Source organism: Capsicum annuum, chromosome 4 (genome assembly GCF_002878395.1).
Source record: "Capsicum annuum cultivar UCD-10X-F1 chromosome 4, UCD10Xv1.1, whole genome shotgun sequence".
In the NCBI taxonomy this organism is placed as follows: domain Eukaryota; kingdom Viridiplantae; phylum Streptophyta; class Magnoliopsida; order Solanales; family Solanaceae; genus Capsicum; species Capsicum annuum.
The window spans coordinates 178,667,685-178,673,612 of NC_061114.1; positions in this window are offsets into that span (position 1 = coordinate 178,667,685).

The following is a 5,928-nucleotide window of genomic DNA, read 5'->3' on the forward strand; positions in this document are numbered from 1 at the left end:
TTGAATCATAACTGACTCGACATTTGGACAAGGATATGAAGACTCAATACATAATATTTTCAACAATTTAACTCATCAAAACCATCTGGAAAATACCAAGATTCATTGTAACTTCGATATCAATATACTCAATAAAGCAAATCGTCATAAGGAAGCTCAAAATTTGACACATGGCTCGAAAACACTTGGAAATACCAATAATTCATTCTTGAACTTAAAGCGTGGATACATGTTTTAAAATATATCAATTCTTGATAGAAACACCAAGAATCCCAATATTAAATCTCAATTCATAGAACAAAAATAGTCAAATACTCATGTGATTCAAAACTTACAATTCAAATCTTTATAAGTTCATAACTAAATTATTTAGACATAATTCAACTTACAGAACCATATGATCCATTAAATAATCATAATTGGCAAGCTTGAACAATTTACATATATACATAATCAAAATATCATGGTAGGATATCTTGGATATAAATTCATTTACCAAACTCATAATAATCCATAATAAAAATTAAAGATACGGGCACAAGAACGGAAGAATTATTCTTGTTCAAAGCCCCACATACCTAAAAATGGAAGATGAATATGAACTTCCGACTCCGGAACTTTATTCACGAAAATAAAGGGTGCTTCTCTAAGCCCTTAACATGATTAACTCGAATCCCAAATCAATTTAAAATTTCTATGGTTCAATCAAGAGACATAAAAGGATGAAATTTGGAGTATTAGGGTTGGGGTTTAAGCCTTAGAAAATTATGGAAAAAAATGAGCTATTGAATGCTCTTAATGGACTTAAATCCGTGGTTTACCCGGATGGATTGGAGTGGAAATGACCAAAATACCCTTAAAAATCAAATAATGTCAAATCTGTCCTTTGATGGATTGTTTTGATAGGATGTAGTAGATCGACCATAACCTTTTGCTCCGATGGACAAATTGGATGAAATGAATTTCATTGGAAAGAGGACGCTCAGAGCTTTCTATTGATATATAGTAGCTCACTTAGATCATTATGTACAAGGATTTATGATCGTTTAAAGTTGACCCTAAAATTCACCTGGCCTCAGTATTTTTTTCCTGCACATTTATTGTTCACCACTATTCATAATTAGATCGGAATGATCATAACTCATCGCTCGAGTGTTCGTTTTGGATGATCCATATATCGTTGAAAAGCCTATTCGATGATCTACGTGATGAAGGGTCGCATATCCAGAAATTTCACACAAAAAAATTATTAATTACGATAAAGAACAGAATTTAATATATTTTCGTCCGAGATCTTAACGGACTCTTGGAAAGAGAAAAAGGCTTTAACGACTCGATACATTTGGGAGCGAATTATTTAATGAAAAAACTCGAGGTATCAGATCTTATCAGTTGAAATTTGTCAAACAGATTATTGAATATGTTGCAATAGATTACCTATCTGTTGTAAATTATCAAATAGACATGGGCATCTATTGAGACAGATGACAAAGTAGTTGAAAATTTTCAAACAGAAATTATCATCTATTGCAATAGATGACTTATATATTTTAAGATTTTTTTTATTTGAAAGCAATTTTCTCTTCTAGATAAAAAAGATAAAATAGTAAGGCGGTAAAAAATATTACTTAGATAACTTAAAAATCTCCTTCTTGAGTAATCTAATCGTGTTTTTTCAATGTCATCGTCTCCTCGTGCCCTTCAAAGTTATTATTGAATATTTAAAACTTATCTCTAGAATTCTCTCTTCTTCAGCCATAAATTAACTTAGCTCATCTCTCTTCTTTCTTTCAGAATTTTCTTTCTCTCCTATTTATGGTAATAACAATAGTCTCCTTTTTTCTCTCCTTTCTCTCCTCTTTCGCATAAGGATTCTTTCAGATCTTAATTGATCAATATCTTTTCTCATCTGAAATAGGTGTTCTGATCCGTTTGCTTTTTGACATTGCAAGTATGTTTCAATATTGCTCCTTCTCATCTTATTCTTTGTATATTATTCAAATTAGATATTTACATCTATTTTTTAATTGATTTACCTAGTACCAGTATCCTATTGATTGAGAAGATTGAAGAAAAAAGTGACTTTTAAGTCTTGAATGAATGAAACATTGTTTTTATTAAAAAATATACAAAAAATGTCATCTGTTGGGAGAACTTCAAAAGCCTTGTTGTCAGTATCATTTTTTATGTCTTTTATTTGTTACTTTGTTGGTGGTGCTATTTTTGGGGGTATTGGTATAATTGAAACATGTGGTGTTTGTGTTGTTGACGGTGTTGCAACATATGGTGTTGTTTCTATATTGTTGATGTTGTTGTTGATGTTGGTGATGATGTTGCAATAGTTTCCTCAACTGTTGTAACTGATGAATCAGTTGTTGGAACAGATGGAGAAACTGTTGGAGAAATCAAACCAGTAGCTAGAGTGGTTTGATTTATTCCAACAGATGACCCATCTGTTGCAACATGTCAACCATCTGTTGCCACAAATGTGATGCCAGTTGCAACAAATGACTCATCTATTAAATAGATGGGGAATTTGATGCGCCAAATGGGTCATCTATTGCAACACCTATTGTAGTGTGTTGTATTCATTCAATTTTGTGTTACCCTTTTGTAATGTTCTTTTTGTTCTTCTCTAGTTTGACATCAAAAATTTTTCTCTAATTTGTAGATAAAAGAAAGTGAAAGTGTATCAACTTCTGCCCGACCAGCATTATAGGCTAAAGTAAAGATGGGTTCGGCAGAACAAGCTGCTTGCAGATGGAACCACTTCATATGTGGGAGGTATGTATTACTTATCAACGTATCCTAAAAACACATATCTAGTACACTGATTTTGTGGATGTTGTTTATTTACCTATTAGTAGTTAATCATTCAAACAAGATATGACATTTTATAGTTAAGATTGTTAGGTTCAAACTGGTAAGACTGAGGGACCAAGTAGGTGGTGTTGATATCCTATTACGGCTTAATAAAGATTTTGCTAATGTTTAAGTGTCAAGTTTGGAGAAGGGTTCAAGTTTTTGGTGTCAGTGTAAACATTTAAATAATAATTGGATTGATTTTAAGGGTTCAATGAACTTTTGAAAGGCCTCTGAAGCCTCGCACTATTGTAAACAAGAACGGAGAACCAATAGAAATTCCCCTAGTCTAAATTTATATGGATTTGTTGCTCAAGGAGACTATTATATAGAAGAAGATGATTGGGAGAATACCCATATGGGAAAGAGGAGATAGAGAAGACCATATATCAACTCAGACCTAATTAATGAAGAAACACATGGTAGGAAGGAACGTGTAACGAATTTGGCTGATGAAATTGACATGAAAAATGAAAAAATTGAATGAGCTGCAAATGTAAAAGTGTATCAAAAAATGAAAATCCATTAGTCCATTTTGAAAAGAAAAATGCTGAAGTAGATTGAAGTTGTGCACTTTATTGGGGGACTGCCACTAGCTAGCATGGCCTAAATGAAGACCCACAAAACACAGGACCAGAAATCTAAGATCATAGCTTTATGAGCACTGATGGTGGTTAGATTTTCGGTTAGGAACAAAACCTGAACCAATAACTCCTATATTAAAATTAAGGGATCAAGCCAAGGTGGCAATTTTTCAAGTTAAACTTGTATCCTATGCCTCCTATTTATGGTTCTGGTCTGGTCAAAGGCAGTGGAAACAACAAGGCATAGGATTTCTGCCCAACTTCAGACCTTTTTGTTTCTACTGCCACTGACCATATCAGAACCACAAACAGAAGGCATGGGATGCAAGTTAGACTTCAGAAATTGACGCCTTGGCTTCCCTTATTTTTACTTCTGGAGTTGTTGGTTGAGGTTTCATTCTTGACTGAAAATCTGAACAATCCTCTGTATTCACCAAGCTATTTTCTTAGAGTTCTGGTCCTGCACATTATGGGTCTTCATTGAGGCTACGCTCGCTAGTCGCAGTCCCTAGAAAAGTGTCCAGATCCAGTTCTCTTTAATATTTTTCTTTTTTAAGAACGACTGGCAAATTTTAATATTTTGTTACACTTCTACATTTGAAGCTTATTCAGTATTTTTTATTTCTCAAGTCAATTTCATTGGCCAAATTCACTAGAAGTTCCATACTTATTTTCCTGTATTTCCTCTTAAACAAGGTCTGAGATAGTTTATGGTCTTCTCTACCTCTCATTTCCTGCACAGGTATTCTTCCAAGCACCTTCTGCCATATAATAGTCTCCTCGAGTAATGCATCCATATAAATTTGGACCATGGGAATTTCTATTAGTTTTTCATTCTTGTTTGTTGTAGCTCATGGCTTTAGAGGCCTTTCAAAAGTTCATTACACCATTAAAATCGGTCCAATCACTAATTAAATGTCTATATACCATCAAATATTGATCCCTTCTCAGACCTTGATGCATAAACATGAGAAAAATCATCATTAAATTATAACTGGGTATTGCACCACCTTCCTTGAACCCTTCGACCTTATCAGTTCTCACCTACCAAACTAAACTATAAAATACAGGATCTTCTTTGAAGGATTAATGTCTGATTGGTAAAAAACTGCATTCATAAAATTATTGTACTTTATGTGTGTCTGTCACGAAAACCTGATCAATAATACATAACTCTCATGAATGAAAGTGGATCCATTCATCTACACGCACATTATTCTTCCTACCCCATCAATGTCGAACAATGTTTATTCTTCACTTCCCATGGTTAAGTAGTGTACAAGACGACAGAGGCTCAGAGGGTAACCATCTTCAATGTCAGAGCACTAAATGCCCGTCAAGAAAAAACAAGTGCTACAAGTCGTGACTTTTTCACCATTTTATTTTTAGATCTATTTTTTATATATAATAAAATAGTCACCAATTTGGATTAATTAAGGTATGTCATGACTATTTAAAAAGAGGTGAATAGTTGTGACTTTTTGTCTAACATATTCAGAACAATTTATAAATCAAATTTCCCATCTATTGCATATGATAAACTAACTGTTAGAAGAAATCAAAACATCTTCTCCAGTAGATGGTTCATCTATCACAATAGATAAACCATATGTTGCAATAAATGTCTTATCTGTTGCAACATACAGACCATCTATTACAATATATGGTAATTCTGTTGCGACAAATGGGTTATCTGTTCTGACAGATGGACCATCTATTGCAACAACTAAATAATAACATTGTTATTAAGAGAGAAACCATTTTGAAAAGGTGAGAAGTTTGAATGTAAAATAATAAGTCATAATTTTTCACAGAAAATAAAAAATCAATTTGAATGTAATTAATACAATGGAGCTGAACAGTCGTGCCTTTTTTCTTAACACATTCAGATTCAATCCTCTATTAATAGGTTCCTCCTTAATATTCATTCTACTCCAATTTATTTATTATTTCTTCCATTTTATCTTTCTGTATTACATCTTCCACCACTTCTCTTCAAAGAGCATATTTGTTTCTCATTGAGGTAAAGTTTTTTAATGTGTGTAAATCTACCAGTTGGTAGTATACGTTGTATTACTTTTGAACTCTTTTCTTTACTTTTGTGTATACTTTTTTTTGTCATTTCATGCGTGTTCTAGATATAGTTGATCCTGTTTGGCACATTGCTATTCTGCGTGACACCGTGCGGAAACTTTAAAGGCAGGTTAATGAACTGCAGAGGGTGTTGGTCACCGTGAGATCAAGGATGTTCAAAGAGATGCTGAGGCTGATGAGGGCCCTACTGCTGAAGATTGACGATTGGCTGGCTGGCAATAATAAGATGATGATGATAATAATAATAATTAGAATATGTTTTTTATTATAGCGTATGTATTTTAATTTTTCTATATCAGATCTATACCTAATATATTTTATTTTTCATTTAATGAAAATTTTATTTTTGGTCGACTTTGGCTTTTTAATTCTTATTTAATTTTCATTC